We start from the raw sequence: 13,138 nt of genomic DNA on the forward strand, positions 1-13,138 counted from the left end.
TTGAAAATGACTCCTTGAGGAGAAAACATCTTGGAAGAGAAGTAAATGGCTTTAACATCCAAAACTCTTCTGCTAGACAAAAGACAAAGAAGAGTTGTAAGCTTGCAAGAAAGTTGTTTAAGAGAAAGGAATTCATTAGAGGGCCAAGATTTAAACAAAGAAAAAATTAAATTAACATCCCAGAAGGAAGAATACTTAGTCGAAGGAGGTCTTTTAAGTTTGATATATTTTGTATGCCTGGAAATAGAAATATGTTGACCAATAGGTGTATTGTTAATAAGCTTGTGACCTGCAGATATAGCTGATCTATAAACATTAATAGATCTATAAGCTAAACCTTCATCAAATAAGGAAGAAAGAAAATTTGGAATCTCGCTCAAAGGAGCTGAAAAGAGATCCAAATGTTTTTGACTGCACCAGCTAGACCATCTGGCCCAGGCTGAAAGGTAAAATTTTTTAGTTCCTGGTGACCAGGCGTCTTGTAATAATGATCTAGCTGAAGAAGAAAGTCCTTCGGAGGCCCAGGATCCCCTGAAATTGTCCAAGCAATGAGCTGAAGAGAACCTTGAAGTACTAGATTGTGAAAATCTCCGTTTGGATCTAGTAAAAGATGTTGTTCTGGAGACATTGATGAATGAAATTCTTCGTTATATCTGTTAGTTGTTTGGAATGAGTTCCACCCAAACGATTCCGGTAACGAACCTCCGAAATGTTGTCCATCCGTAAAAGAATGGAGATAGGAGAATTTTGTTTGACAAAACTCTTTATTGCAAATGAGCCGGCAATCAATTTGAGGCAATTGATGTGCATCTTGCATTCCTAAATTGACCATTTGCTTCCAGAAATCAGGTAACCACATCTGGCACCCCAACCTGAATTGCTTGCATCCGATTCTATAATAATATCTGGAGCTTTCCCAAATATAGCTTTGCCATTCCAAGCGTCTATATTGGAAAGCCACCAGATGAATTCGGCTTCTTCTGACAAAGAGATCTTGTGTGAATAGGAGAAACCCTTCCTAAAAATAAAAGATTTTTAATCTCTGAAAAGCTATGCAATGTAATGGAGCAGGAAAAATCGCTTAAATCAAAGCTGGAAGAAGACCTACAATTCTTGCAAGAGATCTGATTGGAAAAAACTTATTCTTTAGTAAATGAGAAATTTCCAATTTTATTTTCTTCACTTTCTCTAAGAGAAGACTTAGAGTTGATAAAGAAGTATCTATCAGAAAACCTATAAAAATTAGTTTCTGAGACGGAATAAGAAACAATTTTTTGAAGTTTATAAGGAAACCTAAGTTTTTTTTAAATAATTAGGGTCAAATCCAAGTGGGAAAGGAAGAGAGAATGTTCCTGATTCATAATAAGAATATCGTCCAGATAAATGATCAGACGAATTCCTCTTAATCTCAGCCCCGCTACAACAGGTTTCAAAATGTTTGTGAACACCCAAGGGGCCGAGAAAAGACCAAAAGGTAGACAAGAAAATTGCCATATTTGACTCCTCCAGAAAAAATGGAGGAAATTGCGATGAGAGGGATGGATAGGAATGGTAAGATAAGCATCTGTTAAATCCAATCTTACCAACCAGTCTTTGTCCATAAGACAATCTCTCAGAAGATGAATTCCCTCCATCTTGAAATGGTTGTAGGATAGAAAAGCATTCAGATTCCTTAGATTTATCACTGGACGGAGAGATCCTTCTTTCGTTTTCACAAAGAACATGTTGCTGATAAACAAATTTTCGCTGTTTGGAGCTATTTCTATGGCCTCTTTTAGCAGAAGATTTTCTATTTCTTGATCTAAAAGATCTGAGTCTGTTTTTGAGAATACAATCAGTCTTGGAGGGAGATATTGAAAGGGAGGGGATGTGAAATCTAATAGGAGACCTGAAACAGTTTGAATAACCCAAGCGTCTGAGGTTATGTAACACCAATTTTTTATAAAGAGGGACAATCTGCCTCTAACTTTGTGAGGGAAAAAATTTGTTATTTGAGGATTGATATTGATATTGAGACCTATTTGGGAAGAAAGGATAACCGGGAAAATGCCTCTTCCTTTCCCGGCCCAGTCAAAAACACGATTAGGTGTAGGATAAAATATCTTTTTAGAGGTAGTCTTTACTTTGTTCAGTAAGTTAAATGTATTTACATAGGAGTTTAACTCTTTAAGACCAAGTTCACCAAACAAGAGACCCTCAGCAAGGGGGCCCATCTCTGTGGGGGATCAATTTTACGTAGGATAATGCATCTACGCTGGCATCAACCATGAGATAAATAGCTCTCTGAATCCATTGTCTCATGATATAAGGGTCTAATAAAGCTTTATTAACAATGGCTTCTTCGGTTAGTTCGAACATTTTTGTAATAGGACCTAAAGTATCCTGGCAAGCTTTCAAGAATTTATCAGGTCCTTTTCTGATATTAACATTTTTTGTGCTTACAAACTTAATAATATTTGCGTCCACTTCTGGCATGACAGAAGATTTATGCGGCAACTCTGGTCTAGGGCATTCTGCTCTTAAAGTAGACCTGGCTTTAACCGATAATGGTTTTCTTAAATAATGATCCAAGAATCTCCAATTAGAGGAGTGAGGATGTTGTAAATCCTCTGGATCTAAACATTCAATACCTTCATTGTCTAGTAATCTCTTTTTTTATTTTTTAATAGATTTGTTTCTTTTTTTATTTTTTGGGATATAATCTGAGGATGAACTATCTGAAAGTTCTTCAGTAAATATAGACTGCGAAGAGTAATTATCATTTTCTGAAATGGAGTCCGAAAACTCAGATGTAGAAACAAAGTCTGCTTTCCTCTTGGATGCTTTCTTAATAGGAGCTGCATCCTCAGAATCTGATTGTGAGGAATTATTTTATTTTTAGTAGCAGGAGAATTAACTCTGATGTCTGTTTTATTTTCAGACTAAAAGCTCCTTTATTTAATTTCTTTTTCAATAAAATATTTCTATATATTTTAGATAAATGTTTTCTTTTTTGTTTAGCTTTTTTAGGAGAAATAAGATTCTCATTGGCAGATCTTACTGCTGCCTTACAATGACTTCTATAGTCTTTAATAGTACTGTCAAATTCATCTGCAACTGACTCAGAAGAAACAGAATTTACTCCTATTATCAATTTTTATTCGTTCTCTTGCTTTCTTTATTTGAAAAAGAAGGAATCTAAGCTATTTTTGTGGTTCAGAACCATGGAAAGCAGTTGTTTATTGGTAGGTGAATCAGCAAGAACAACACAGTGTGTTCGCCAAAAATGGGCCGGCATCTAAACTTACATTCTTGCATTTCAAATAAAGATACCAAGAGAATGAAAAGAATATGATAATAGGAGTAAATTAGAAAGTTGCTTAAAATTGCATGCTCTATCTGAATCACGATAGGAAACATTTGGGTTCAGTGTCCCTTTAATAATGAAAACTAATTCCTGATGAAATACAGGAATAAAACTCAGGTTTTTGTGAATATCTTCCAACTTGTCATCATTTACATTCTCATCTGTAAACACATTTTTGTCTTTCAAACTATTTTGGAGGTGCTGAAAGCTTACACTGCACACCACAAATTATTTTGCAATGCATTCTTTTAAAATCTGTATGACAGTAATTGCCTATATTTAATATAGAGAAATCTTCAATTTCTCAAGCAGTCTTCCAACAAATTTTGTGAACTGCCAAATTAATCTGAAGTCCAGTCGAGGATGACTCCTTCCAGCAGATAAGATAAAATACTTTGCTAATGTCATCGGTTTTCTATAAAACATATTCACTTTGGAAAAGATTTTAGTGAGCTTGCACAACTTTTTTTTAAATTTACTTTAATTTTGACATATATTCTTTTAACTGTATCAGACGGACTATTAAAGTGTTGAGTGTCTTATATCCCAGAAGTATGGTAGCTAGTTGACTTTAGCTGTATTCTCAAATTATATGCATTTTATATTCCACATATCTTATATGCACACAAAAAGGGGTGTTTCGCAGCAGCATCTTTTATTATAAACTATGCAACACATGATCAAACTTGTGTATTTAGTGTGCTTTTTTTATCTGTTTATTTTTGATGGCTTTTGAAACTTTTGAGTTACACAAAGTACTGTATGAATGGTTTACTATTTTAAGTTGGCCCTGAAACAACACAAGCAAGCTTCTTATCATGGCTCAGAAATGATGTCTCCCTCTAGACAAAATGGCTGCCAGATCATATGATATATAGCCTCCATATTATGCACAATAATTGTCACCATAGATGTCAATAAACATGGCAAAAATAAAGCATTTTTTCTAAAACGGTTTTTGTTTTATTATTAATGTAAAAATATCGTTAAGCGTTTTTGAACAATTCAAAATGGCTGCCAAACCACATGATCTATCAACTTTTCTTGAACAAATCTGAATGTTAGTCATAAGATAACTCTGTAAACAAAATTTCAAGTGTGTGCCTTAAGCGGTTTCGGAGAAGAAGATTTATATAGTTTTTAAAAACAGCGCATACGAAACAACGAAGGCGACTGCGCAGTGCAAATTTTTCCTGCAATATTGCCTTTAGGGATCATGACTATGTGTACTAATGTGTCTGCTACACTGTAATATAGTTAAATAGTGTAAACATAATGCATAAAGGGCAAATTTACGCAATTAAACAGCGATAAAAAGGCGAATGGCTCATAGCAGCCATGTTGATTATGAAAACTTCACAGTTTGAACAAACTTGGTAGAGGACCTTGTAAGGAGCACATGTGCAAAATTGCGCTTCATTGCACTTAGCGGTTGCAGAGAAGAAGATGTTTAAAGATTTTTGCATATTTCAAAATGGCAGCTAGATCATGTGATCACTTCTGTTGAACAAACTTTATTCTAGGTCAGTACAGTAGTACACACAGCAAGTTTCGCAGCTTTAACATAAGCGGTTCTGGAGAAGAAGATCTTCAAGTGGTTGTCGAAATTTGCTGCAAAAAGCAATATGGCTGCTAGATCACATGACCTATAAGATTTATGTAGCACAGGACTATGCACAGCATAGAACTCTAGCATTGTGCCAAGTTTTATGAGTTTTTGAGTTATGCTGTTGTTTTTATAAGCAATTGAAAAAGTGTCGGAATAATAAAAAAATAAATAAAAAAATAATAATAATAATAATAATAATAATAATCCTGACAATAACAATAGGTTGTCCTGCAACTTCGTTGCATGGCCACCTAATTACCTAAATTAAATTAAATTAGCTAAAGTACAAAACCCCCCCAATAAATTACAGAAAATAATAAACAAATTACAGTCAGATATTTAAACTAATTACACCTAATCTAATAGCCCTATCAAAATAAAAAAGCCCCCCCCCAATAAAAAAAACCCTAGCCTAAACTAAACTACCAATAGCCCTTAAAAGGGCCTTTTGCGGGGCATTGCCCCAAAGAAATCAGCTCTTTTACCTGTAAAAATAAATACAAACAACCCCCCAACAGTAAAACCCACCACCCACACAACCAAACCCCCCAAATAAAATCCTATCTAAAAAACATAAGCTCCCCATTGCCCTGAAAAGGGCATTTGGATGGGCATTGCCCTTAAAAGGGCAGTTAGCTCTTTTGCAGCCCAAACCCTAATCTAAAAAATAAAACCCACCCAATACACCCTTACGCAGACCATCCTCTTCAAACAACGGCTTCTTACTGAATAATGGTTCCTTTAAGTCACGTCATCCAAGATGGCATCCCTTAGATTCCGATTGGCTGATAGAATTCTAGCAGCCAATCGGAATTAAGGTAGAAAAAATCCTATTGGCTGATGCAATTAGCCAATAGGATTGAGCTTGCATTCTATTGGCTGATTGGAACAGCCAATAGAATGCGAGCTCAATCCTATTGGCTGATTGGATCAGCTAATAGGATTGAACTTCAGTCCTATTGGCTGATTGCATCAGCCAATAGGATTTTTTCAACCTTAATTCCGATTGGCTGATAGAATTCTATCAGCCAATCGTAATCTAAGGGACGCCATCTTGGATGACGTCACTTAAAGGAACCGTCATTCAGTAAAAAGCCGCCGTTTGAAGAGGATGCTCCGCGCCGGATGTCTTGAAGATGGAGGCGCTCCGCGTCGGATGGATGAAGATAGAAGATGCCGTCTGGATGAAGACTTCTGCCCGTCTGGAGGACCACTTCTCCCGGCTTCGTTGAGGACTTCGGCCCAGTTGGGTGAAGACTTCTGCCGCTTCCTTGAGGATGGATGTCGGGTCTTCAGAACTTCAATAGGTTGTCCTGCAACTTTGTTGCATGGCCACCTAATTACCTAAATTAAATTAAATTAGCTAAAGTACAAAACCCCCCCAATAAATTACAGAAAATAATAAACAAATTACAGTCAGATATTTAAACTAATTACACCTAATCTAATAGCCCTATCAAAATAAAAAAGCCCCCCCCCAATAAAAAAAACCCTAGCCTAAACTAAACTACCAATAGCCCTTAAAAGGGCCTTTTGCGGGGCATTGCCCCAAAGAAATCAGCTCTTTTACCTGTAAAAATAAATACAAACAACCCCCCCAACAGTAAAACCCACCACCCACACAACCAAACCCCCCAAATAAAATCCTATCTAAAAAACCTAAGCTCCCCATTGCCCTGAAAAGGGCATTTGGATGGGCATTGCCCTTAAAAGGGCAGTTAGCTCTTTTGCAGCCCAAACCCTAATCTAAAAAATAAAACCCACCCAATACACCCTTACGCAGACCATCCTCTTCAAACGACGGCTTCTTACTGAATAATGGTTCCTTTAAGTGACGTCATCCAAGATGGCATCCCTTAGATTCCGATTGGCTGATAGAATTCTAGCAGCCAATCGGAATTAAGGTAGAAAAAATCCTATTGGCTGATGCAATTAGCCAATAGGATTGAGCTTGCATTCTATTGGCTGATTGGAACAGCCAATAGAATGCGAGCTCAATCCTATTGGCTGATTGGATCAGCCAATAGGATTGAACTTCAATCCTATTGGCTGATTGCATCAGCCAATAGGATTTTTTCAACCTTAATTCCGATTGGCTGATAGAATTTCATCAGTCAATCGTAATCTAAGGGACGCCATCTTGGATGACATCACTTAAAGGAACCGTCATTCAGTAAAAAGTCGCCATTTGAAGAGGATGCTCCGCGCCGGATGTCTTGAAGATGGAGGCGCTCCGCGTCGGATGGATGAAGATAGAAGATGCCATCTTGATGAAGACTTCTGCCCGTCTAGAAGACCACTTCTCCCGGCTTCGTTGAGAACTTCGGCCCAGTTGGGTGAAGACTTCTGCCGCTTCCTTGAGGATGGATGTCGGGTCTTCAGAACTGTAAGTCGATCTTCAGGGGGTTAGTGTTAGGTTTTTTTAAGGGTGTATTGGGTGGGTTTTATTTTTTAGATTAGGGTTTGGGCCGCAAAAGAGCTTACTGCCCTTTTAAGGGCAATGCCCATCCAAATGCCTTTTTCAGGGCAATGAGGAGCTTAGGTTTTTTTAGTTAGTATTTTATTTGGGGGGTTGGTTGTGTGGGTGGTGGGTTTTACTGTTGGGGGGTTGTTTGTAATTTTTTTTTACAGGTAAAAGAGCTGATTACTTTGGGGCAATGCCCCGCAAAAGGCCCTTTTAAGGGCTATTGATAGTTTAGTTTAGGCTAGGGTTTTATTTTATTTTGGGGGGGCTTTTTTTATTTTGATAGGGCTATTAGATTAGGTGTTAGTTTAAATATCTGTAATTTGTTTATTATTAGCTGTAATTTAGTGGGTTTTTTTTTTGTACTTTAGCTAATTTAATTTAATTTAGGTAATTGTATTTAATTTAGTTAATTTATTTAATTGTAGTGTAAGGTTAGGTGTTATTGTAACTTAGGTTAGGTTTTATTTTACAGGTACTTTTGTCTTTATTTTATCTAGGTAGTTATTAAATAGTTAATAACTATTTAATAACTATTCTACCTAGTTAAAATAAATACAAACTTGCCTGTAAAATAAAAATAAACCCTAAGCTAGATACAATATAACTATTAGTTATATTGTAGCTAGCTTATGGTTTATTTTACAGGTAAGTATTTAGTTTTAAATAGGAATAATTTAGTTAAACTTAGGGGTTAATACATTTAGTATAGTGGCGGTGACGTTGGTGGCGGCAAATTAGGGGTTAATAAGTGTAGGTAGGTTGCGGCGACATTGGGGGCGTCAGATTAGGGGTTAATAAATATAATGTAGGTGGCGGCGATGTTGGGGGCAGCAGATTAGGGGTTCATAACTATAATGTAGGTGGCGGTGGTGTCCAGAGCGGCAGATTAGGGGTTAAAAAATATAATGCAGGTGTCGGCGATGTTGGGGCGGCAGATTAGGGGTTAATAAGTGCATGATTAGGGGTATTTAGACTTGGGGTTCATGTTAGGGTGTTAGGTGTAAACATAAAATGTGCTTCCCCATTTGAATCAATGGGGTTGCGTTACTGAGTTTTACGCTGCTTTTGTGCAAGTGTTAGACTTTTTCTCAGCCGGCTCTCCCCATTGATGTCTATGGGGAAATTGTGCACGAGCACGTACGACCAGCTCACCGCTGACTTAAGCAGTGCTGGTATTGGAGTGCGGTAAGGAGCACAATTTTGCTCAACGCTCACTTCTTGCCTTTTAACGCCGGGTTTGTAAAAACCCGTAATACCAGCGCTGTAGGAAAGTGAGCGGTGAGAGAAAACTGCTCGTTAGTACCGCACAGCTCAAAACGAAAAACTCGTAATCTAGCCGATCATTTTTATTTTTTTAAATAACTGCACACAACGCAGTTATGAGGGGTTAAAGTGAGGGGATGTGGGGTGCACTGAAACATGCCTTTACATTGCGGTCTATAGGGACTGTGTTTAAACTGTAAATATATATGTACTGTATATGCTTATATACATATATATTTATGTGTTAATATGTGTATATACATATATAAACAAGTAAATATATATGTACTGTATATGCTTATATACATATATATTTATGTGTTAATATGTGTATATACATATATAAACAAGTAAATATATATGTATATATTCATATACATATTTATCTTAAATATGCTGTCCAACGCTGCACAACTTACCCCCTTCACTACACTATGTTCTGTGCCGTGCCTACCAGCATCAGAAAAAGGCTCCCAAAGGCAAGGTCGCATTCGCATTCCGCTTTACTTGTAATACCAACACACATTTGTGTGCGCCAGTATTACTGAGTTGAGCGCAAATATCGCTTGTAATGTAGCCCAAAGTGTGCAACAAAATAGTATTATACCACACAAACATGAAATATATAAAAAATATACAGTATTGTGTTTTAATTTCAGCAATACTCTTTGTTTCTTATAAATATATAGTTCACAAAACATTAATCATATATATATATATATATATATATATATATATATACACACACACATATATATATATATATATATATATATATATATATATACACACACACACACACATATATATATATATATATATATATACACACACACACACACACACATATATATATATATATATATACACACACACACACACATATATATATATATATATATATACACACACACACACACACACACACATATATATATATATATATATATATATACACACACACACACACATATATATATATATATACACACACACACACATATATATATATATACACACACACACACACACATATATATATATATATATATATATACACACACACACATATATATACAGGGAGTGCAGAATTATTAGGCAAATGAGTATTTTGACCACATCATTCTCTTTATGCATGTTGTCTTACTCCAAGCTGTATAGGCTCGAAAGCCTACTACCAATTAAGCATATTAGGTGATGTGCATCTCTGTAATGAGAAGGGGTGTGGTCTAATGACATCAACACCCTATATCAGGTGTGCATAATTATTAGGCAACTTCCTTTCCTTTGGCAAAATGGGTCAAAAGAAGGACTTGACAGGCTCAGAAAAAGTCAAAAATAGTGAGATATCTTGCAGAGGGATGCAGCACTCTTAAAATTGCAAAGCTTCTGAAGCGTGATCATCGAACAATCAAGCGTTTCATTCAAAATAGTCAACAGGGTCGCAAGAAGCGTGTGGAAAAACCAAGGCGCAAAATAACTGCCCATGAACTGAGAAAAGTCAAGCGTGCAGCTGCCAAGATGCCACTTGCCACCAGTTTGGCCATATTTCAGAGCTGCAACATCACTGGAGTGCCCAAAAGCACAAGGTGTGCAATACTCAGAGACATGGCCAAGGTAAGAAAGGCTGAAAGACGACCACCACTGAAAAAGACACACAAGCTGAAACGTCAAGACTGGGCCAAGAAATATCTCAAGACTGATTTTTCTAAGGTTTTATGGACTGATGAAATGAGAGTGAGTCTTGATGGGCCTGATGGATGGGCCCGTGGCTGGATTGGTAAAGGGCAGGGAGCTCCAGTCCAACTCAGATGCCAGCAAGGTGGAGGTGGAGTACTGGTTTGGGCTGGTATCATCAAAGATGAGCTTGTGGGGCCTTTTCGGGTTGAGGATGGAGTCAAGCTCAACTCCCAGTCCTACTGCCAGTTTCTGGAAGACACCTTCTTCAAGCAGTGGTACAGGAAGAAGTCTGCATCTTTCAAGAAAAACATGATTTTCATGCAGGACAATGCTCCATCACACGCGTCCAAGTACTCCACAGCGTGGCTGGCAAGAAAGGGTATAAAAGAAGAAAATCTAATGACATGGCCTCCTTGTTCACCTGATCTGAACCCCATTGAGAACCTGTGGTCCATCATCAAATGTGAGATTTACAAGGAGGGAAAACAGTACACCTCTCTGAACAGTGTCTGGGAGGCTGTGGTTGCTGCTGCACGCAATGTTGATGGTGAACAGATCAAAACACTGACAGAATCCATGGATGGCAGGCTTTTGAGTGTCCTTGCAAAGAAAGGTGGCTATATTGGTCACTGATTTGTTTTTGTTTTGTTTTTGAATGTCAGAAATGTATATTTGTGAATGTTGAGATGTTATATTGGTTTCACTGGTAAAAATAAATAATTGAAATGGGTATATATTTGTTTTTTGTTAAGTTGCCTAATAATTATGCACAGTAATAGTCACCTGCACACACAGATATCCCCATAAAATAGCTATAACTTAAAACAAACTAAAAACTACTTCCAAAACTATTCAGATTTGATATTAATGAGTTTTTTGGGTTCATTGAGAACATGGTTGTTGTTCAATAATAAAATTAATCCTCAAAAATACAACTTGCCTAATAATTCTGCACTCCCTGTATATAAGTAAATAAATAAAAAGAACATTTTCTTCTAGGTGAAGAACATTTCAATGTAAAATATTCATAACTACCTTTGGGTTTAGCGCTGTAAGGCTAACGCTGTGTCAGGTTAGATCGCAAGCGTTAATTGTTAGTTTTTAGTTTTTTTAACTATGCAAACAATTTACTTTCAATTTGTAATAAGCAAAAAAAATAAAAAATGAGTGTGCCCAGTTTGTTTAAAAACATCATTAACAGAGTAATTTGAGATGTTTAAGATGATAACGATGTACCTAAAAGTAACCATTATACATTCTTTACACAATGTAAAATAATAATGTGAACCACAAATCTGCAATTTTCATGCTTTATTATATGTTGTTTTGCAAATTCCTATTAAATTAATGGGTATAAGGTAGCACATATTTATTTTAATATCACCCATATGATTTTTTTACTAAACTTCCCTTTATCAAGATAATCAGGATAGGCAACAACTTCAATTATTGATGTATAATTAATGGATAATGGATGTATAATTATCAAAATATTGAGGAACAGATGTCAAGCAAAGGATTCCACAAGACAAACATTGAACAGTTATGTGACACATGGATTTAGAGTATTAAGGATAGGTGATGGGGTCAAGCACTCACTTCATTAGATATGTCTGAAGCTTCTTTTGTATATGATTTAGAACGAAAACAAGGATTGGTTCCCTCCATTTGTTTGTGCCTTGAGAAAGGAACAAATTATGTCCAGTAGTTGAAATATGCTTTTAAATATAGGTCTTAATAGAAACTGTTAGTGAAATTATGTGGGGAGAAAAACTGTACTCACTAGGGCCCAACAACATAAAATATAAATAAAAAAAAAAGTTTACAATTAGTAAAAATCACATACAATTAAAAAATACCTTTCTGATATTTTAAAGGTTATGTTCATTTTTGCCATCAGGGGTGGAAGCAATCATTTTATATTTGCGTATGTTTAATAAAGTTATTGAAAAGTATTTAAGAAAAAGCATTTCCTTCTTTTGTTTTGCTTGCATGTACCTAAGAAGAAACTGTTCTTTTATATGCTACATAAACACTGGGATAAAAAAAATACCATAATATATTGTTAAGAACTTTCATTAGTAACCTTAATAAGTAATAGAATGCGAGCTTAATACGATTGGCTGATTGGATCAGCCAATCGGATTGAACTTCAATCTGATTGGCTGATTGCATCAGCCAATCTGATTTTTCCAATCGGAATTGAAGGGACGCCATCTTGGATGACGTCACTTAAAGGTACCGTCACTGTGTTCGAAGACTCTGGATGAAGAGGATGGCTCCGCTCCACTCCGGATGGATGAAGATTGAAGACGCCGCCTGGATGAAGACTTCTACCGGATGAAGGACCTCCTCTGCGCACCTTGGATGAAGATTTCGGCCCAGTTGGGTGAAGACGACTCAAAGTAGGGAGATCTTCAGGGGGTTAGCGTTAGGTTTTTTTAAGGGGGGTTTTGGTGGGTTAGAGTAGGGGTATGTGGGTGGTGGGTTTTAATGTTGGGGGGGTTGTATTTTTTTTTACAGGTAAAAGAGCTGATTACTTTGGGGCAATGCCCCGCAAAAAGCCCTTTTAAGGGCTGGTAAAAGAGCTGATTACTTTTGTAATTTAGAATAGGGTAGGGCATTTTTTTATTTTGGGGGGATTTTTTATTTTATTAGGGGACTTAGATTAGGTGTAATTAGTTTAAACTTCTTGTAATTTTTTTTATTTTTTGTAATGTAGTATTTTTTTTTTGTATTATAGATTAGTTTATTTAATTGTATTTTAGTTTAG

The sequence above is a fragment of the Bombina bombina genome, chromosome 6 (assembly GCF_027579735.1).
Source record: "Bombina bombina isolate aBomBom1 chromosome 6, aBomBom1.pri, whole genome shotgun sequence".
In the NCBI taxonomy this organism is placed as follows: Eukaryota; Metazoa; Chordata; class Amphibia; order Anura; family Bombinatoridae; genus Bombina; species Bombina bombina.